This window comes from Crinia signifera, chromosome 6 (assembly GCF_055691185.1).
Source record: "Crinia signifera chromosome 6, ASM5569118v1, whole genome shotgun sequence".
Classification (NCBI taxonomy): domain Eukaryota; kingdom Metazoa; phylum Chordata; class Amphibia; order Anura; family Myobatrachidae; genus Crinia; species Crinia signifera.
In genome coordinates, this window is record NC_139222.1 from 217646692 (window position 1) to 217667961 (window position 21270).

At 45.9% G+C, this 21270-nt stretch overlaps 14 non-coding genes across 14 annotated transcripts; all 14 read left to right on the plus strand.

Moving 5' to 3' along the window:
* The first annotated feature begins 287 nt into the window (after nucleotides 1–287).
* On the plus strand, nucleotides 288–478 carry LOC146012117 (U2 spliceosomal RNA). Its single transcript, XR_014445291.1, has one exon. It is a non-coding gene; the product is annotated as a U2 spliceosomal RNA (small nuclear RNA).
* Nucleotides 479–1852: 1374 nt separating this feature from the next.
* Nucleotides 1853–2043, plus strand: LOC146012118 (U2 spliceosomal RNA). Its single transcript, XR_014445292.1, has one exon. It is a non-coding gene; the product is annotated as a U2 spliceosomal RNA (small nuclear RNA).
* A 1376-nt stretch (nucleotides 2044–3419) lies between these two features.
* Nucleotides 3420–3610, plus strand: LOC146012119 (U2 spliceosomal RNA). Its single transcript, XR_014445293.1, has one exon. It is a non-coding gene; the product is annotated as a U2 spliceosomal RNA (small nuclear RNA).
* Nucleotides 3611–4985: 1375 nt separating this feature from the next.
* Nucleotides 4986–5176, plus strand: LOC146012120 (U2 spliceosomal RNA). The gene has a single exon (XR_014445294.1). It is a non-coding gene; the product is annotated as a U2 spliceosomal RNA (small nuclear RNA).
* A 1374-nt stretch (nucleotides 5177–6550) lies between these two features.
* Nucleotides 6551–6741, plus strand: LOC146012121 (U2 spliceosomal RNA). Its single transcript, XR_014445295.1, has one exon. It is a non-coding gene; the product is annotated as a U2 spliceosomal RNA (small nuclear RNA).
* A 1374-nt stretch (nucleotides 6742–8115) lies between these two features.
* Nucleotides 8116–8306, plus strand: LOC146012123 (U2 spliceosomal RNA). Its single transcript, XR_014445297.1, has one exon. It is a non-coding gene; the product is annotated as a U2 spliceosomal RNA (small nuclear RNA).
* Nucleotides 8307–9681: 1375 nt separating this feature from the next.
* LOC146012124 (U2 spliceosomal RNA) lies at nucleotides 9682–9872 on the plus strand. Its single transcript, XR_014445298.1, has one exon. It is a non-coding gene; the product is annotated as a U2 spliceosomal RNA (small nuclear RNA).
* Nucleotides 9873–11246: 1374 nt separating this feature from the next.
* Nucleotides 11247–11437, plus strand: LOC146012125 (U2 spliceosomal RNA). The gene has a single exon (XR_014445299.1). It is a non-coding gene; the product is annotated as a U2 spliceosomal RNA (small nuclear RNA).
* A 1374-nt stretch (nucleotides 11438–12811) lies between these two features.
* Nucleotides 12812–13002, plus strand: LOC146012126 (U2 spliceosomal RNA). Its single transcript, XR_014445300.1, has one exon. It is a non-coding gene; the product is annotated as a U2 spliceosomal RNA (small nuclear RNA).
* Nucleotides 13003–14377: 1375 nt separating this feature from the next.
* Nucleotides 14378–14568, plus strand: LOC146012127 (U2 spliceosomal RNA). Its single transcript, XR_014445301.1, has one exon. It is a non-coding gene; the product is annotated as a U2 spliceosomal RNA (small nuclear RNA).
* Nucleotides 14569–15942: 1374 nt separating this feature from the next.
* On the plus strand, nucleotides 15943–16133 carry LOC146012602 (U2 spliceosomal RNA). The gene has a single exon (XR_014445759.1). It is a non-coding gene; the product is annotated as a U2 spliceosomal RNA (small nuclear RNA).
* A 1374-nt stretch (nucleotides 16134–17507) lies between these two features.
* Nucleotides 17508–17698, plus strand: LOC146012128 (U2 spliceosomal RNA). The gene has a single exon (XR_014445302.1). It is a non-coding gene; the product is annotated as a U2 spliceosomal RNA (small nuclear RNA).
* A 1374-nt stretch (nucleotides 17699–19072) lies between these two features.
* LOC146012129 (U2 spliceosomal RNA) lies at nucleotides 19073–19263 on the plus strand. Its single transcript, XR_014445303.1, has one exon. It is a non-coding gene; the product is annotated as a U2 spliceosomal RNA (small nuclear RNA).
* Nucleotides 19264–20636: 1373 nt separating this feature from the next.
* Nucleotides 20637–20827, plus strand: LOC146012598 (U2 spliceosomal RNA). The gene has a single exon (XR_014445755.1). It is a non-coding gene; the product is annotated as a U2 spliceosomal RNA (small nuclear RNA).
* Nucleotides 20828–21270: the final 443 nt, after the last annotated feature.

The window sequence follows — 21270 nt, forward strand, 5'->3', positions numbered from 1 at the left end:
CAGACGGGGCGGAGCACATGCAAATTTGGCCTCCTACCCAGCTGAGGCACCCTGCCCGCCCGCCGACGACCTAATCACAAAATCAGTTGGATGGCTACTCGTCCTCCGGTCCCTGTCCAGCACTTCAAGTCCTATTCACACCTGCCGTACAGCCAGGTATCTTTCAGACTGCAACGACATAGAAGTGATGTGTGTGTGTTAGATGTGTCCGTGGTGCTGATCTCTTCTGCACCAGTGTTGGTGGCCGAATTCCGGTTCGCGCGCTTTGCTGGGACCCCATTCGGGTTATCGCTTCTCGGCCTTTTGGCTAAGATCAAGTGTAGTATCTGTTCTTATCAGTTTAATATCTGATACGCCCCCTATCTGGGGGCCATATATTAAATGGATTTTTAGAACAGGGAGATGGAAGAAGAGCTTGCTCTGTCCACTCCACGCATTGACCTGGTATTGCAGTACTTCCAGGACCGGTGCACCTTCCTAATCTGTTATCCAAAAAAAGACTATTTCCATTCCTGGCACTTAATTTGGAGTATCAATTGTTTGTGCACCTTTGTACTAACTTTGTATTTAGAAATGCATGCATTTGCTGCTTCAAGGTTTAACCCTTGTGCATAAATACTTTGAAATCCTGCCTCCAGTGTATCATTTTGTGACTATTTCTTGACTCCTTGAATTGTACTTTCTGGAATCGAGGCAGTTAAATATTTTTACGTGACACTACACTTGATATCAGCATATGCGGCCTAGCCAAAAGACCGGAAGCCTGCCTAAATTAAATGACTTATCAATCGCTGCGACCTCCCAAAAAATAGGCAAACACTATGTGACTTACCTACGATCTTTCCACGGAAACATCAACTGGATCACAGCAATGGCATTTTTGGACCCCCCTCCCTCTCCATTTGAAATGGCTTGTTTTTTTTTTTGCTTTTTCTTTCTTGATCTCTTATATTTTTTTTCTTTTCTTTTTGCGCTCTCTTTTCTCTCTCTTTTGTTTTGGGAAATTTTTTTCCTCTTTCCTCTCTTTTGTTTTGGGAATTTTTTTTCCTCTTCCATTTTTTTTTGCCGAGCCCAACAATTGATGATCATTGAGAGGGGGATTTAGAAAAAGTATCACTTACCTTCTTCGGACCATCATTTGGGTGGTAACTGCCAATAAAAGAAAACATTGGCCCACCCAGCTCACCTACACATGACTGTCCTGTCTGCCTGTCTGTTCCAAGTGACTGTCTGGCTGTCAGGTTCCGCCGGATTCCGAGTGAGCAGCTTGTGATGTCATAGAGGGCAGATTGTGATGTCACACAAAGGGTCCTGCCACATGAATGCCTGTCCATCTGACTGTCTACTACTGCTGCTGAATGGGCTCAAAACAGGAAAGCCGTCATTGCACCTGATTGTGCAAGATTCCTCCTTCTCCTCTGCAGCAGCTAGCTGATTGATTTACTCAGCAGCAGTTCGTCAGGGACACAGGCATGCAGCAGCAAAGAGCGAGGAGACAGCTGGCTGCTGCTGCTTGCCTGTTGGTCGTCTGCCTAGTGGGTGTGTGTCTGTTGACGCGACGTCAACAGACGGGGCGGAGCACATGCAAATTTGGCCTCCTACCCAGCTGAGGCACCCTGCCCGCCCGCCGACGACCTAATCACAAAATCAGTTGGATGGCTACTCGTCCTCCGGTCCCTGTCCAGCACTTCAAGTCCTATTCACACCTGCCGTACAGCCAGGTATCTTTCAGACTGCAACGACATAGAAGTGATGTGTGTGTGTTAGATGTGTCCGTGGTGCTGATCTCTTCTGCACCAGTGTTGGTGGCCGAATTCCGGTTCGCGCGCTTTGCTGGGACCCCATTCGGGTTATCGCTTCTCGGCCTTTTGGCTAAGATCAAGTGTAGTATCTGTTCTTATCAGTTTAATATCTGATACGCCCCCTATCTGGGGGCCATATATTAAATGGATTTTTAGAACAGGGAGATGGAAGAAGAGCTTGCTCTGTCCACTCCACGCATTGACCTGGTATTGCAGTACTTCCAGGACCGGTGCACCTTCCTAATCTGTTATCCAAAAAAAGACTATTTCCATTCCTGGCACTTAATTTGGAGTATCAATTGTTTGTGCACCTTTGTACTAACTTTGTATTTAGAAATGCATGCATTTGCTGCTTCAAGGTTTAACCCTTGTGCATAAATACTTTGAAATCCTGCCTCCAGTGTATCATTTTGTGACTATTTCTTGACTCCTTGAATTGTACTTTCTGGAATCGAGGCAGTTAAATATTTTTACGTGACACTACACTTGATATCAGCATATGCGGCCTAGCCAAAAGACCGGAAGCCTGCCTAAATTAAATGACTTATCAATCGCTGCGACCTCCCAAAAAATAGGCAAACACTATGTGACTTACCTACGATCTTTCCACGGAAACATCAACTGGATCACAGCAATGGCATTTTTGGACCCCCCTCCCTCTCCATTTGAAATGGCTTGTTTTTTTTTTTTGCTTTTTCTTTCTTGATCTCTTATATTTTTTTTCTTTTCTTTTTGCGCTCTCTTTTCTCTCTCTTTTGTTTTGGGAAATTTTTTTCCTCTTTCCTCTCTTTTGTTTTGGGAATTTTTTTTCCTCTTCCATTTTATTTTTCCCGAGCCCAACAATTGATGATCATTGAGAGGGGGATTTAGAAAAAGTATCACTTACCTTCTTCGGACCATCATTTGGGTGGTAACTGCCAATAAAAGAAAACATTGGCCCACCCAGCTCACCTACACATGACTGTCCTGTCTGCCTGTCTGTTCCAAGTGACTGTCTGGCTGTCAGGTTCCGCCGGATTCCGAGTGAGCAGCTTGTGATGTCATAGAGGGCAGATTGTGATGTCACACAAAGGGTCCTGCCACATGAATGCCTGTCCATCTGACTGTCTACTACTGCTGCTGAATGGGCTCAAAACAGGAAAGCCGTCATTGCACCTGATTGTGCAAGATTCCTCCTTCTCCTCTGCAGCAGCTAGCTGATTGATTTACTCAGCAGCAGTTCGTCAGGGACACAGGCATGCAGCAGCAAAGAGCGAGGAGACAGCTGGCTGCTGCTGCTTGCCTGTTGGTCGTCTGCCTAGTGGGTGTGTGTCTGTTGACGCGACGTCAACAGACGGGGCGGAGCACATGCAAATTTGGCCTCCTACCCAGCTGAGGCACCCTGCCCGCCCGCCGACGACCTAATCACAAAATCAGTTGGATGGCTACTCGTCCTCCGGTCCCTGTCCAGCACTTCAAGTCCTATTCACACCTGCCGTACAGCCAGGTATCTTTCAGACTGCAACGACATAGAAGTGATGTGTGTGTGTTAGATGTGTCCGTGGTGCTGATCTCTTCTGCACCAGTGTTGGTGGCCGAATTCCGGTTCGCGCGCTTTGCTGGGACCCCATTCGGGTTATCGCTTCTCGGCCTTTTGGCTAAGATCAAGTGTAGTATCTGTTCTTATCAGTTTAATATCTGATACGCCCCCTATCTGGGGGCCATATATTAAATGGATTTTTAGAACAGGGAGATGGAAGAAGAGCTTGCTCTGTCCACTCCACGCATTGACCTGGTATTGCAGTACTTCCAGGACCGGTGCACCTTCCTAATCTGTTATCCAAAAAAAGACTATTTCCATTCCTGGCACTTAAATTGGAGTATCAATTGTTTGTGCACCTTTGTACTAACTTTGTATTTAGAAATGCATGCATTTGCTGCTTCAAGGTTTAACCCTTGTGCATAAATACTTTGAAATCCTGCCTCCAGTGTATCATTTTGTGACTATTTCTTGACTCCTTGAATTGTACTTTCTGGAATCGAGGCAGTTAAATATTTTTACGTGACACTACACTTGATATCAGCATATGCGGCCTAGCCAAAAGACCGGAAGCCTGCCTAAATTAAATGACTTATCAATCGCTGCGACCTCCCAAAAAATAGGCAAACACTATGTGACTTACCTACGATCTTTCCACGGAAACATCAACTGGATCACAGCAATGGCATTTTTGGACCCCCCTCCCTCTCCATTTGAAATGGCTTGGTTTTTTTTTTTGCTTTTTCTTTCTTGATCTCTTATATTTTTTTTCTTTTCTTTTTGCGCTCTCTTTTCTCTCTCTTTTGTTTTGGGAAATTTTTTTCCTCTTTCCTCTCTTTTGTTTTGGGAATTTTTTTTCCTCTTCCATTTTTTTTTGCCGAGCCCAACAATTGATGATCATTGAGAGGGGAATTTAGAAAAAGTATCACTTACCTTCTTCGGACCATCATTTGGGTGGTAACTGCCAATAAAAGAAAACATTGGCCCACCCAGCTCACCTACACATGACTGTCCTGTCTGCCTGTCTGTTCCAAGTGACTGTCTGGCTGTCAGGTTCCGCCGGATTCCGAGTGAGCAGCTTGTGATGTCATAGAGGGCAGATTGTGATGTCACACAAAGGGTCCTGCCACATGAATGCCTGTCCATCTGACTGTCTACTACTGCTGCTGAATGGGCTCAAAACAGGAAAGCCGTCATTGCACCTGATTGTGCAAGATTCCTCCTTCTCCTCTGCAGCAGCTAGCTGATTGATTTACTCAGCAGCAGTTCGTCAGGGACACAGGCATGCAGCAGCAAAGAACGAGGAGACAGCTGGCTGCTGCTGCTTGCCTGTTGGTCGTCTGCCTAGTGGGTGTGTGTCTGTTGACGCGACGTCAACAGACGGGGCGGAGCACATGCAAATTTGGCCTCCTACCCAGCTGAGGCACCCTGCCCGCCCGCCGACGACCTAATCACAAAATCAGTTGGATGGCTACTCGTCCTCCGGTCCCTGTCCAGCACTTCAAGTCCTATTCACACCTGCCGTACAGCCAGGTATCTTTCAGACTGCAACGACATAGAAGTGATGTGTGTGTGTTAGATGTGTGCGTGGTGCTGATCTCTTCTGCACCAGTGTTGGTGGCCGAATTCCGGTTCGCGCGCTTTGCTGGGACCCCATTCGGGTTATCGCTTCTCGGCCTTTTGGCTAAGATCAAGTGTAGTATCTGTTCTTATCAGTTTAATATCTGATACGCCCCCTATCTGGGGGCCATATATTAAATGGATTTTTAGAACAGGGAGATGGAAGAAGAGCTTGCTCTGTCCACTCCACGCATTGACCTGGTATTGCAGTACTTCCAGGACCGGTGCACCTTCCTAATCTGTTATCCAAAAAAAGACTATTTCCATTCCTGGCACTTAATTTGGAGTATCAATTGTTTGTGCACCTTTGTACTAACTTTGTATTTAGAAATGCATGCATTTGCTGCTTCAAGGTTTAACCCTTGTGCATAAATACTTTGAAATCCTGCCTCCAGTGTATCATTTTGTGACTATTTCTTGACTCCTTGAATTGTACTTTCTGGAATCGAGGCAGTTAAATATTTTTACGTGACACTACACTTGATATCAGCATATGCGGCCTAGCCAAAAGACCGGAAGCCTGCCTAAATTAAATGACTTATCAATCGCTGCGACCTCCCAAAAAATAGGCAAACACTATGTGACTTACCTACGATCTTTCCACGGAAACATCAACTGGATCACAGCAATGGCATTTTTGGACCCCCCTCCCTCTCCATTTGAAATGGCTTGGTTTTTTTTTTGCTTTTTCTTTCTTGATCTCTTATATTTTTTTTCTTTTCTTTTTGCGCTCTCTTTTCTCTCTCTTTTGTTTTGGGACATTTTTTTCCTCTTTCCTCTCTTTTGTTTTGGGAATTTTTTTTCCTCTTCCATTTTTTTTTGCCGAGCCCAACAATTGATGATCATTGAGAGGGGGATTTAGAAAAAGTATCACTTACCTTCTTCGGACCATCATTTGGGTGGTAACTGCCAATAAAAGAAAACATTGGCCCACCCAGCTCACCTACACATGACTGTCCTGTCTGCCTGTCTGTTCCAAGTGACTGTCTGGCTGTCAGGTTCCGCCGGATTCCGAGTGAGCAGCTTGTGATGTCATAGAGGGCAGATTGTGATGTCACACAAAGGGTCCTGCCACATGAATGCCTGTCCATCTGACTGTCTACTACTGCTGCTGAATGGGCTCAAAACAGGAAAGCCGTCATTGCACCTGATTGTGCAAGATTCCTCCTTCTCCTCTGCAGCAGCTAGCTGATTGATTTACTCAGCAGCAGTTCGTCAGGGACACAGGCATGCAGCAGCAAAGAGCGAGGAGACAGCTGGCTGCTGCTGCTTGCCTGTTGGTCGTCTGCCTAGTGGGTGTGTGTCTGTTGACGCGACGTCAACAGACGGGGCGGAGCACATGCAAATTTGGCCTCCTACCCAGCTGAGGCACCCTGCCCGCCCGCCGACGACCTAATCACAAAATCAGTTGGATGGCTACTCGTCCTCCGGTCCCTGTCCAGCACTTCAAGTCCTATTCACACCTGCCGTACAGCCAGGTATCTTTCAGACTGCAACGACATAGAAGTGATGTGTGTGTGTTAGATGTGTCCGTGGTGCTGATCTCTTCTGCACCAGTGTTGGTGGCCGAATTCCGGTTCGCGCGCTTTGCTGGGACCCCATTCGGGTTATCGCTTCTCGGCCTTTTGGCTAAGATCAAGTGTAGTATCTGTTCTTATCAGTTTAATATCTGATACGCCCCCTATCTGGGGGCCATATATTAAATGGATTTTTAGAACAGGGAGATGGAAGAAGAGCTTGCTCTGTCCACTCCACGCATTGACCTGGTATTGCAGTACTTCCAGGACCGGTGCACCTTCCTAATCTGTTATCCAAAAAAAGACTATTTCCATTCCTGGCACTTAATTTGGAGTATCAATTGTTTGTGCACCTTTGTACTAACTTTGTATTTAGAAATGCATGCATTTGCTGCTTCAAGGTTTAACCCTTGTGCATAAATACTTTGAAATCCTGCCTCCAGTGTATCATTTTGTGACTATTTCTTGACTCCTTGAATTGTACTTTCTGGAATCGAGGCAGTTAAATATTTTTACGTGACACTACACTTGATATCAGCATATGCGGCCTAGCCAAAAGACCGGAAGCCTGCCTAAATTAAATGACTTATCAATCGCTGCGACCTCCCAAAAAATAGGCAAACACTATGTGACTTACCTACGATCTTTCCACGGAAACATCAACTGGATCACAGCAATGGCATTTTTGGACCCCCCTCCCTCTCCATTTGAAATGGCTTGTTTTTTTTTTTGCTTTTTCTTTCTTGATCTCTTATATTTTTTTTCTTTTCTTTTTGCGCTCTCTTTTCTCTCTCTTTTGTTTTGGGAAATTTTTTTCCTCTTTCCTCTCTTTTGTTTTGGGAATTTTTTTTCCTCTTCCATTTTTTTTTGCCGAGCCCAACAATTGATGATCATTGAGAGGGGGATTTAGAAAAAGTATCACTTTCCTTCTTCGGACCATCATTTGGGTGGTAACTGCCAATAAAAGAAAACATTGGCCCACCCAGCTCACCTACACATGACTGTCCTGTCTGCCTGTCTGTTCCAAGTGACTGTCTGGCTGTCAGGTTCCGCCGGATTCCGAGTGAGCAGCTTGTGATGTCATAGAGGGCAGATTGTGATGTCACACAAAGGGTCCTGCCACATGAATGCCTGTCCATCTGACTGTCTACTACTGCTGCTGAATGGGCTCAAAACAGGAAAGCCGTCATTGCACCTGATTGTGCAAGATTCCTCCTTCTCCTCTGCAGCAGCTAGCTGATTGATTTACTCAGCAGCAGTTCGTCAGGGACACAGGCATGCAGCAGCAAAGAGCGAGGAGACAGCTGGCTGCTGCTGCTTGCCTGTTGGTCGTCTGCCTAGTGGGTGTGTGTCTGTTGACGCGACGTCAACAGACGGGGCGGAGCACATGCAAATTTGGCCTCCTACCCAGCTGAGGCACCCTGCCCGCCCGCCGACGACCTAATCACAAAATCAGTTGGATGGCTACTCGTCCTCCGGTCCCTGTCCAGCACTTCAAGTCCTATTCACACCTGCCGTACAGCCAGGTATCTTTCAGACTGCAACGACATAGAAGTGATGTGTGTGTGTTAGATGTGTCCGTGGTGCTGATCTCTTCTGCACCAGTGTTGGTGGCCGAATTCCGGTTCGCGCGCTTTGCTGGGACCCCATTCGGGTTATCGCTTCTCGGCCTTTTGGCTAAGATCAAGTGTAGTATCTGTTCTTATCAGTTTAATATCTGATACGCCCCCTATCTGGGGGCCATATATTAAATGGATTTTTAGAACAGGGAGATGGAAGAAGAGCTTGCTCTGTCCACTCCACGCATTGACCTGGTATTGCAGTACTTCCAGGACCGGTGCACCTTCCTAATCTGTTATCCAAAAAAAGACTATTTCCATTCCTGGCACTTAATTTGGAGTATCAATTGTTTGTGCACCTTTGTACTAACTTTGTATTTAGAAATGCATGCATTTGCTGCTTCAAGGTTTAACCCTTGTGCATAAATACTTTGAAATCCTGCCTCCAGTGTATCATTTTGTGACTATTTCTTGACTCCTTGAATTGTACTTTCTGGAATCGAGGCAGTTAAATATTTTTACGTGACACTACACTTGATATCAGCATATGCGGCCTAGCCAAAAGACCGGAAGCCTGCCTAAATTAAATGACTTATCAATCGCTGCGACCTCCCAAAAAATAGGCAAACACTATGTGACTTACCTACGATCTTTCCACGGAAACATCAACTGGATCACAGCAATGGCATTTTTGGACCCCCCTCCCTCTCCATTTGAAATGGCTTGTTTTTTTTTTTGCTTTTTCTTTCTTGATCTCTTATATTTTTTTTTCTTTTCTTTTTGCGCTCTCTTTTCTCTCTCTTTTGTTTTGGGAAATTTTTTTCCTCTTTCCTCTCTTTTGTTTTGGGAATTTTTTTTCCTCTTCCATTTTTTTTTGCCGAGCCCAACAATTGATGATCATTGAGAGGGGAATTTAGAAAAAGTATCACTTACCTTCTTCGGACCATCATTTGGGTGGTAACTGCCAATAAAAGAAAACATTGGCCCACCCAGCTCACCTACACATGACTGTCCTGTCTGCCTGTCTGTTCCAAGTGACTGTCTGGCTGTCAGGTTCCGCCGGATTCCGAGTGAGCAGCTTGTGATGTCATAGAGGGCAGATTGTGATGTCACACAAAGGGTCCTGCCACATGAATGCCTGTCCATCTGACTGTCTACTACTGCTGCTGAATGGGCTCAAAACAGGAAAGCCGTCATTGCACCTGATTGTGCAAGATTCCTCCTTCTCCTCTGCAGCAGCTAGCTGATTGATTTACTCAGCAGCAGTTCGTCAGGGACACAGGCATGCAGCAGCAAAGAGCGAGGAGACAGCTGGCTGCTGCTGCTTGCCTGTTGGTCGTCTGCCTAGTGGGTGTGTGTCTGTTGACGCGACGTCAACAGACGGGGCGGAGCACATGCAAATTTGGCCTCCTACCCAGCTGAGGCACCCTGCCCGCCCGCCGACGACCTAATCACAAAATCAGTTGGATGGCTACTCGTCCTCCGGTCCCTGTCCAGCACTTCAAGTCCTATTCACACCTGCCGTACAGCCAGGTATCTTTCAGACTGCAACGACATAGAAGTGATGTGTGTGTGTTAGATGTGTGCGTGGTGCTGATCTCTTCTGCACCAGTGTTGGTGGCCGAATTCCGGTTCGCGCGCTTTGCTGGGACCCCATTCGGGTTATCGCTTCTCGGCCTTTTGGCTAAGATCAAGTGTAGTATCTGTTCTTATCAGTTTAATATCTGATACGCCCCCTATCTGGGGGCCATATATTAAATGGATTTTTAGAACAGGGAGATGGAAGAAGAGCTTGCTCTGTCCACTCCACGCATTGACCTGGTATTGCAGTACTTCCAGGACCGGTGCACCTTCCTAATCTGTTATCCAAAAAAAGACTATTTCCATTCCTGGCACTTAATTTGGAGTATCAATTGTTTGTGCACCTTTGTACTAACTTTGTATTTAGAAATGCATGCATTTGCTGCTTCAAGGTTTAACCCTTGTGCATAAATACTTTGAAATCCTGCCTCCAGTGTATCATTTTGTGACTATTTCTTGACTCCTTGAATTGTACTTTCTGGAATCGAGGCAGTTAAATATTTTTACGTGACACTACACTTGATATCAGCATATGCGGCCTAGCCAAAAGACCGGAAGCCTGCCTAAATTAAATGACTTATCAATCGCTGCGACCTCCCAAAAAATAGGCAAACACTATGTGACTTACCTACGATCTTTCCACGGAAACATCAACTGGATCACAGCAATGGCATTTTTGGACCCCCCTCCCTCTCCATTTGAAATGGCTTGGTTTTTTTTTTGCTTTTTCTTTCTTGATCTCTTATATTTTTTTTCTTTTCTTTTTGCGCTCTCTTTTCTCTCTCTTTTGTTTTGGGAAATTTTTTTCCTCTTTCCTCTCTTTTGTTTTGGGAATTTTTTTTCCTCTTCCATTTTTTTTTGCCGAGCCCAACAATTGATGATCATTGAGAGGGGGATTTAGAAAAAGTATCACTTACCTTCTTCGGACCATCATTTGGGTGGTAACTGCCAATAAAAGAAAACATTGGCCCACCCAGCTCACCTACACATGACTGTCCTGTCTGCCTGTCTGTTCCAAGTGACTGTCTGGCTGTCAGGTTCCGCCGGATTCCGAGTGAGCAGCTTGTGATGTCATAGAGGGCAGATTGTGATGTCACACAAAGGGTCCTGCCACATGAATGCCTGTCCATCTGACTGTCTACTACTGCTGCTGAATGGGCTCAAAACAGGAAAGCCGTCATTGCACCTGATTGTGCAAGATTCCTCCTTCTCCTCTGCAGCAGCTAGCTGATTGATTTACTCAGCAGCAGTTCGTCAGGGACACAGGCATGCAGCAGCAAAGAGCGAGGAGACAGCTGGCTGCTGCTGCTTGCCTGTTGGTCGTCTGCCTAGTGGGTGTGTGTCTGTTGACGCGACGTCAACAGACGGGGCGGAGCACATGCAAATTTGGCCTCCTACCCAGCTGAGGCACCCTGCCCGCCCGCCGACGACCTAATCACAAAATCAGTTGGATGGCTACTCGTCCTCCGGTCCCTGTCCAGCACTTCAAGTCCTATTCACACCTGCCGTACAGCCAGGTATCTTTCAGACTGCAACGACATAGAAGTGATGTGTGTGTGTTAGATGTGTCCGTGGTGCTGATCTCTTCTGCACCAGTGTTGGTGGCCGAATTCCGGTTCGCGCGCTTTGCTGGGACCCCATTCGGGTTATCGCTTCTCGGCCTTTTGGCTAAGATCAAGTGTAGTATCTGTTCTTATCAGTTTAATATCTGATACGCCCCCTATCTGGGGGCCATATATTAAATGGATTTTTAGAACAGGGAGATGGAAGAAGAGCTTGCTCTGTCCACTCCACGCATTGACCTGGTATTGCAGTACTTCCAGGACCGGTGCACCTTCCTAATCTGTTATCCAAAAAAAGACTATTTCCATTCCTGGCACTTAATTTGGAGTATCAATTGTTTGTGCACCTTTGTACTAACTTTGTATTTAGAAATGCATGCATTTGCTGCTTCAAGGTTTAACCCTTGTGCATAAATACTTTGAAATCCTGCCTCCAGTGTATCATTTTGTGACTATTTCTTGACTCCTTGAATTGTACTTTCTGGAATCGAGGCAGTTTAATATTTTTACGTGACACTACACTTGATATCAGCATATGCGGCCTAGCCAAAAGACCGGAAGCCTGCCTAAATTAAATGACTTATCAATCGCTGCGACCTCCCAAAAAATAGGCAAACACTATGTGACTTACCTACGATCTTTCCACGGAAACATCAACTGGATCACAGCAATGGCATTTTTGGACCCCCCTCCCTCTCCATTTGAAATGGCTTGGTTTTTTTTTTGCTTTTTCTTTCTTGATCTCTTATATTTTTTTTCTTTTCTTTTTGCGCTCTCTTTTCTCTCTCTTTTGTTTTGGGAAATTTTTTTCCTCTTTCCTCTCTTTTGTTTTGGGAATTTTTTTTCCTCTTCCATTTTTTTTTGCCGAGCCCAACAATTGATGATCATTGAGAGGGGGATTTAGAAAAAGTATCACTTACCTTCTTCGGACCATCATTTGGGTGGTAACTGCCAATAAAAGAAAACATTGGCCCACCCAGCTCACCTACACATGACTGTCCTGTCTGCCTGTCTGTTCCAAGTGACTGTCTGGCTGTCAGGTTCCGCCGGATTCCGAGTGAGCAGCTTGTGATGTCATAGAGGGCAGATTGTGATGTCACACAAAGGGTCCTGCCACATGAATGCCTGTCCATCTGACTGTCTACTACTGCTGCTGAATGGGCTCAAAACAGGAAAGCCGTCATTGCACCTGATTGTGCAAGATTCCTCCTTCTCCTCTGCAGCAGCTAGCTGATTGATTTACTCAGCAGCAGTTCGTCAGGGACACAGGCATGCAGCAGCAAAGAGCGAGGAGACAGCTGGCTGCTGCTGCTTGCCTGTTGGTCGTCTGCCTAGTGGGTGTGTGTCTGTTGACGCGACGTCAACAGACGGGGCGGAGCACATGCAAATTTGGCCTCCTACCCAGCTGAGGCACCCTGCCCGCCCGCCGACGACCTAATCACAAAATCAGTTGGATGGCTACTCGTCCTCCGGTCCCTGTCCAGCACTTCAAGTCCTATTCACACCTGCCGTACAGCCAGGTATCTTTCAGACTGCAACGACATAGAAGTGATGTGTGTGTGTTAGATGTGTCCGTGGTGCTGATCTCTTCTGCACCAGTGTTGGTGGCCGAATTCCGGTTCGCGCGCTTTGCTGGGACCCCATTCGGGTTATCGCTTCTCGGCCTTTTGGCTAAGATCAAGTGTAGTATCTGTTCTTATCAGTTTAATATCTGATACGCCCCCTATCTGGGGGCCATATATTAAATGGATTTTTAGAACAGGGAGATGGAAGAAGAGCTTGCTCTGTCCACTCCACGCATTGACCTGGTATTGCAGTACTTCCAGGACCGGTGCACCTTCCTAATCTGTTATCCAAAAAAAGACTATTTCCATTCCTGGCACTTAATTTGGAGTATCAATTGTTTGTGCACCTTTGTACTAACTTTGTATTTAGAAATGCATGCATTTGCTGCTTCAAGGTTTAACCCTTGTGCATAAATACTTTGAAATCCTGCCTCCAGTGTATCATTTTGTGACTATTTCTTGACTCCTTGAATTGTACTTTCTGGAATCGAGGCAGTTAAATATTTTTACGTGACACTACACTTGATATCAGCATATGCGGCCTAGCCAAAAGACCGGAAGCCTGCCTAAATTAAATGACTTATCAATCGCTGCGACCTCCCAAAAAATAGGCAAACACTATGTGACTTACCTACGATCTTTCCACGGAAACATCAACTGGATCACAGCAATGGCATTTTTGGACCCCCCTCCCTCTCCATTTGAAATGGCTTGGTTTTTTTTTTTGCTTTTTCTTTCTTGATCTCTTATATTTTTTTTCTTTTCTTTTTGCGCTCTCTTTTCTCTCTCTTTTGTTTTGGGAAATTTTTTTCCTCTTTCCTCTCTTTTGTTTTGGGAATTTTTTTTCCTCTTCCATTTTTTTTTGCCGAGCCCAACAATTGATGATCATTGAGAGGGGGATTTAGAAAAAGTATCACTTACCTTCTTCGGACCATCATTTGGGTGGTAACTGCCAATAAAAGAAAACATTGGCCCACCCAGCTCACCTACACATGACTGTCCTGTCTGCCTGTCTGTTCCAAGTGACTGTCTGGCTGTCAGGTTCCGCCGGATTCCGAGTGAGCAGCTTGTGATGTCATAGAGGGCAGATTGTGATGTCACACAAAGGGTCCTGCCACATGAATGCCTGTCCATCTGACTGTCTACTACTGCTGCTGAATGGGCTCAAAACAGGAAAGCCGTCATTGCACCTGATTGTGCAAGATTCCTCCTTCTCCTCTGCAGCAGCTAGCTGATTGATTTACTCAGCAGCAGTTCGTCAGGGACACAGGCATGCAGCAGCAAAGAGCGAGGAGACAGCTGGCTGCTGCTGCTTGCCTGTTGGTCGTCTGCCTAGTGGGTGTGTGTCTGTTGACGCGACGTCAACAGACGGGGCGGAGCACATGCAAATTTGGCCTCCTACCCAGCTGAGGCACCCTGCCCGCCCGCCGACGACCTAATCACAAAATCAGTTGGATGGCTACTCGTCCTCCGGTCCCTGTCCAGCACTTCAAGTCCTATTCACACCTGCCGTACAGCCAGGTATCTTTCAGACTGCAACGACATAGAAGTGATGTGTGTGTGTTAGATGTGTCCGTGGTGCTGATCTCTTCTGCACCAGTGTTGGTGGCCGAATTCCGGTTCGCGCGCTTTGCTGGGACCCCATTCGGGTTATCGCTTCTCGGCCTTTTGGCTAAGATCAAGTGTAGTATCTGTTCTTATCAGTTTAATATCTGATACGCCCCCTATCTGGGGGCCATATATTAAATGGATTTTTAGAACAGGGAGATGGAAGAAGAGCTTGCTCTGTCCACTCCACGCATTGACCTGGTATTGCAGTACTTCCAGGACCGGTGCACCTTCCTAATCTGTTATCCAAAAAAAGACTATTTCCATTCCTGGCACTTAATTTGGAGTATCAATTGTTTGTGCACCTTTGTACTAACTTTGTATTTAGAAATGCATGCATTTGCTGCTTCAAGGTTTAACCCTTGTGCATAAATACTTTGAAATCCTGCCTCCAGTGTATCATTTTGTGACTATTTCTTGACTCCTTGAATTGTACTTTCTGAAATCGAGGCAGTTAAATATTTTTACGTGACACTACACTTGATATCAGCATATGCGGCCTAGCCAAAAGACCGGAAGCCTGCCTAAATTAAATGACTTATCAATCGCTGCGACCTCCCAAAAAATAGGCAAACACTATGTGACTTACCTACGATCTTTCCACGGAAACATCAACTGGATCACAGCAATGGCATTTTTGGACCCCCCTCCCTCTCCATTTGAAATGGCTTGGTTTTTTTTTTGCTTTTTCTTTCTTGATCTCTTATATTTTTTTTCTTTTCTTTTTGCGCTCTCTTTTCTCTCTCTTTTGTTTTGGGAAATTTTTTTCCTCTTTCCTCTCTTTTGTTTTGGGAATTTTTTTTCCTCTTCCATTTTTTTTTGCCGAGCCCAACAATTGATGATCATTGAGAGGGGGATTTAGAAAAAGTATCACTTACCTTCTTCGGACCATCATTTGGGTGGTAACTGCCAATAAAAGAAAACATTGGCCCACCCAGCTCACCTACACATGACTGTCCTGTCTGCCTGTCTGTTCCAAGTGACTGTCTGGCTGTCAGGTTCCGCCGGATTCCGAGTGAGCAGCTTGTGATGTCATAGAGGGCAGATTGTGATGTCACACAAAGGGTCCTGCCACATGAATGCCTGTCCATCTGACTGTCTACTACTGCTGCTGAATGGGCTCAAAACAGGAAAGCCGTCATTGCACCTGATTGTGCAAGATTCCTCCTTCTCCTCTGCAGCAGCTAGCTGATTGATTTACTCAGCAGCAGTTCGTCAGGGACACAGGCATGCAGCAGCAAAGAGCGAGGAGACAGCTGGCTGCTGCTGCTTGCCTGTTGGTCGTCTGCCTAGTGGGTGTGTGTCTGTTGACGCGACGTCAACAGACGGGGCGGAGCACATGCAAATTTGGCCTCCTACCCAGCTGAGGCACCCTGCCCGCCCGCCGACGACCTAATCACAAAATCAGTTGGATGGCTACTCGTCCTCCGGTCCCTGTCCAGCACTTCAAGTCCTATTCACACCTGCCGTACAGCCAGGTATCTTTCAGACTGCAACGACATAGAAGTGATGTGTGTGTGTTAGATGTGTCCGTGGTGCTGATCTCTTCTGCACCAGTGTTGGTGGCCGAATTCCGGTTCGCGCGCTTTGCTGGGACCCCATTCGGGTTATCGCTTCTCGGCCTTTTGGATAAGATCAAGTGTAGTATCTGTTCTTATCAGTTTAATATCTGATACGCCCCCTATCTGGGGGCCATATATTAAATGGATTTTTAGAACAGGGAGATGGAAGAAGAGCTTGCTCTGTCCACTCCACGCATTGACCTGGTATTGCAGTACTTCCAGGACCGGTGCACCTTCCTAATCTGTTATCCAAAAAAAGACTATTTCCATTCCTGGCACTTAATTTGGAGTATCAATTGTTTGTGCACCTTTGTACTAACTTTGTATTTAGAAATGCATGCATTTGCTGCTTCAAGGTTTAACCCTTGTGCATAAATACTTTGAAATCCTGCCTCCAGTGTATCATTTTGTGACTATTTCTTGACTCCTTGAATTGTACTTTCTGGAATCGAGGCAGTTAAATATTTTTACGTGACACTACACTTGATATCAGCATATGCGGCCTAGCCAAAAGACCGGAAGCCTGCCTAAATTAAATGACTTATCAATCGCTGCGACCTCCCAAAAAATAGGCAAACACTATGTGACTTACCTACGATCTTTCCACGGAAACATCAACTGGATCACAGCAATGGCATTTTTGGACCCCCCTCCCTCTCCATTTGAAATGGCTTGGTTTTTTTTTTGCTTTTTCTTTCTTGATCTCTTATATTTTTTTTCATTTCTTTTTGCGCTCTCTTTTCTCTCTCTTTTGTTTTGGGAAATTTTTTTCCTCTTTCCTCTCTTTTGTTTTGGGAATTTTTTTTCCTCTTCCATTTTTTTTTGCCGAGCCCAACAATTGATGATCATTGAGAGGGGGATTTAGAAAAAGTATCACTTACCTTCTTCGGACCATCATTTGGGTGGTAACTGCCAATAAAAGAAAACATTGGCCCACCCAGCTCACCTACACATGACTGTCCTGTCTGCCTGTCTGTTCCAAGTGACTGTCTGGCTGTCAGGTTCCGCCGGATTCCGAGTGAGCAGCTTGTGATGTCATAGAGGGCAGATTGTGATGTCACACAAAGGGTCCTGCCACATGAATGCCTGTCCATCTGACTGTCTACTACTGCTGCTGAATGGGCTCAAAACAGGAAAGCCGTCATTGCACCTGATTGTGCAAGATTCCTCCTTCTCCTCTGCAGCAGCTAGCTGATTGATTTACTCAGCAGCAGTTCGTCAGGGACACAGGCATGCAGCAGCAAAGAGCGAGGAGACAGCTGGCTGCTGCTGCTTGCCTGTTGGTCGTCTGCCTAGTGGGTGTGTGTCTGTTGACGCGACGTCAACAGACGGGGCGGAGCACATGCAAATTTGGCCTCCTACCCAGCTGAGGCACCCTGCCCGCCCGACGACGACCTAATCACAAAATCAGTTGGATGGCTACTCGTCCTCCGGTCCCTGTCCAGCACTTCAAGTCCTATTCACACCTGCCGTACAGCCAGGTATCTTTCAGACTGCAACGACATAGAAGTGATGTGTGTGTGTTAGATGTGTCCGTGGTGCTGATCTCTTCTGCACCAGTGTTGGTGGCCGAATTCCGGTTCGCGCGCTTTGCTGGGACCCCATTCGGGTTATCGCTTCTCGGCCTTTTGGCTAAGATCAAGTGTAGTATCTGTTCTTATCAGTTTAATATCTGATACGCCCCCTATCTGGGGGCCATATATTAAATGGATTTTTAGAACAGGGAGATGGAAGAAGAGCTTGCTCTGTCCACTCCACGCATTGACCTGGTATTGCAGTACTTCCAGGACCGGTGCACCTTCCTAATCTGTTATCCAAAAAAAGACTATTTCCATTCCTGGCACTTAATTTGGAGTATCAATTGTTTGTGCACCTTTGTACTAACTTTGTATTTAGAAATGCATGCATTTGCTGCTTCAAGGTTTAACCCTTGTGCATAAATACTTTGAAATCCTGCCTCCAGTGTATCATTTTGTGACTATTTCTTGACTCCTTGAATTGTACTTTCTGGAATCGAGGCAGTTAAATATTTTTACGTGACACTACACTTGATATCAGCATATGCGGCCTAGCCAAAAGACCGGAAGCCTGCCTAAATTAAATGACTTATCAATCGCTGCGACCTCCCAAAAAATAGGCAAACACTATGTGACTTACCTACGATCTTTCCACGGAAACATCAACTGGATCACAGCAATGGCATTTTTGGACCCCCCTCCCTCTCCATTTGAAATGGCTTGGTTTTTTTTTTGCTTTTTCTTTCTTGATCTCTTATATTTTTTTTCTTTTCTTTTTGCGCTCTCTTTTCTCTCTCTTTTGTTTTGGGAAATTTTTTTCCTCTTTCCTCTCTTTTGTTTTGGGAATTTTTTTTCCTCTTCCATTTTTTTTTGCCGAGCCCAACAATTGATGATCATTGAGAGGGGGATTTAGAAAAAGTATCACTTACCTTCTTCGGACCATCATTTGGGTGGTAACTGCCAATAAAAGAAAACATTGGCCCACCCAGCTCACCTACACATGACTGTCCTGTCTGCCTGTCTGTTCCAAGTGACTGTCTGGCTGTCAGGTTCCGCCGGATTCCGAGTGAGCAGCTTGTGATGTCATAGAGGGCAGATTGTGATGTCACACAAAGGGTCCTGCCACATGAATGCCTGTCCATCTGACTGTCTACTACTGCTGCTGAATGGGCTCAAAACAGGAAAGCCGTCATTGCACCTGATTGTGCAAGATTCCTCCTTCTCCTCTGCAGCAGCTAGCTGATTGATTTACTCAGCAGCAGTTTGTCAGGGACACAGGCATGCAGCAGCAAAGAGCGAGGAGACAGCTGGCTGCTGCTGCTTGCCTGTTGGTCGTCTGCCTAGTGGGTGTGTGTCTGTTGACGCGACGTCAACAGACGGGGCGGAGCACATGCAAATTTGGCCTCCTACCCAGCTGAGGCACCCTGCCCGCCCGCCGACGACCTAATCACAAAATCAGTTGGATGGCTACTCGTCCTCCGGTCCCTGTCCAGCACTTCAAGTCCTATTCACACCTGCCGTACAGCCAGGTATCTTTCAGACTGCAACGACATAGAAGTGATGTGTGTGTGTTAGATGTGTCCGTGGTGCTGATCTCTTCTGCACCAGTGTTGGTGGCCGAATTCCGGTTCGCGCGCTTTGCTGGGACCCCATTCGGGTTATCGCTTCTCGGCCTTTTGGCTAAGATCAAGTGTAGTATCTGTTCTTATCAGTTTAATATCTGATACGCCCCCTATCTGGGGGCCATATATTAAATGGATTTTTAGAACAGGGAGATGGAAGAAGAGCTTGCTCTGTCCACTCCACGCATTGACCTGGTATTGCAGTACTTCCAGGACCGGTGCACCTTCCTAATCTGTTATCCAAAAAAAGACTATTTCCATTCCTGGCACTTAATTTGGAGTATCAATTGTTTGTGCACCTTTGTACTAACTTTGTATTTAGAAATGCATGCATTTGCTGCTTCAAGGTTTAACCCTTGTGCATAAATACTTTGAAATCCTGCCTCCAGTGTATCATTTTGTGACTATTTCTTGACTCCTTGAATTGTACTTTCTGGAATCGAGGCAGTTAAATATTTTTACGTGACACTACACTTGATATCAGCATATGCGGCCTAGCCAAAAGACCGGAAGCCTGCCTAAATTAAATGACTTATCAATCGCTGCGACCTCCCAAAAAATAGGCAAACACTATGTGACTTACCTACGATCTTTCCACGGAAACATCAACTGGATCACAGCAATGGCATTTTTGGACCCCCCTCCCTCTCCATTTGAAATGGCTTGGTTTTTTTTTTGCTTTTTCTTTCTTGATCTCTTATATTTTTTTTCTTTTCTTTTTGCGCTCTCTTTTCTCTCTCTTTTGTTTTGGGAAATTTTTTTCCTCTTTCCTCTCTTTTGTTTTGGGAATTTTTTTTCCTCTTCCATTTTTTTTTGCCGAGCCCAACAATTGATGATCATTGAGAGGGGGATTTAGAAAAAGTATCACTTACCTTCTTCGGACCATCATTTGGGTGGTAACTGCCAATAAAAGAAAACATTGGCCCACCCAGCTCACCTACACATGACTGTCCTGTCTGCCTGTCTGTTCCAAGTGACTGTCTGGCTGTCAGGTTCCGCCGGATTCCGAGTGAGCAGCTTGTGATGTCATAGAGGGCAGATTGTGATGTCACACAAAGGGTCCTGCCACATGAATGCCTGTCCATCTGACTGTCTACTACTGCTGCTGAATGGGCTCAAAACAGGAAAGCCGTCATTGCACCTGATTGTGCAAGATTCCTCCTTCTCCTCTGCAGCAGCTAGCTGATTGATTTACTCAGCAGCAGTTCGTCAGGGACACAGGCATGCAGCAGCAAAGAGCGAGGAGACAGCTGGCTGCTGCTGCTTGCCTGTTGGTCGTCTGCCTAGTGGGTGTGTGTCTGTTGACGCGACGTCAACAGACGGGGCGGAGCACATGCAAATTTGGCCTCCTACCCAGCTGAGGCACCCTGCCCGCCCGCCGACGACCTAATCACAAAATCAGTTGGATGGCTACTCGTCCTCCGGTCCCTGTCCAGCACTTCAAGTCCTATTCACACCTGCCGTACAGCCAGGTATCTTTCAGACTGCAACGACATAGAAGTGATGTGTGTGTGTTAGATGTGTCCGTGGTGCTGATCTCTTCTGCACCAGTGTTGGTGGCCGAATTCCGGTTCGCGCGCTTTGCTGGGACCCCATTCGGGTTTTGCTTCTCGGCCTTTTGGCTAAGATCAAGTGTAGTATCTGTTCTTATCAGTTTAATATCTGATACGCCCCCTATCTGGGGGCCATATATTAAATGGATTTTTAGAACAGGGAGATGGAAGAAGAGCTTGCTCTGTCCACTCCACGCATTGACCTGGTATTGCGGTACTTCCAGGACCGGTGCACCTTCCTAATCTGTTATCCAAAAAAAGACTATTTCCATTCCTGGCACTTAATTTGGAGTATCAATTGTTTGTGCACCTTTGTACTAACTTTGTATTTAGAAATGCATGCATTTGCTGCTTCAAGGTTTAACCCTTGTGCATAAATACTTTGAAATCCTGCCTCCAGTGTATCATTTTGTGACTATTTCTTGACTCCTTGAATTGTACTTTCTGGAATCGAGGCAGTTAAATATTTTTACGTGACACTACACTTGATATCAGCATATGCGGCCTAGCCAAAAGACCGGAAGCCTGCCTAAATTAAATGACTTATCAATCGCTGCGACCTCCCAAAAAATAGGCAAACACTATGTGACTTACCTACGATCTTTCCACGGAAACATCAACTGGATCACAGCAATGGCATTTTTGGACCCCCCTCCCTCTCCATTTGAAATGGCTTGGTTTTT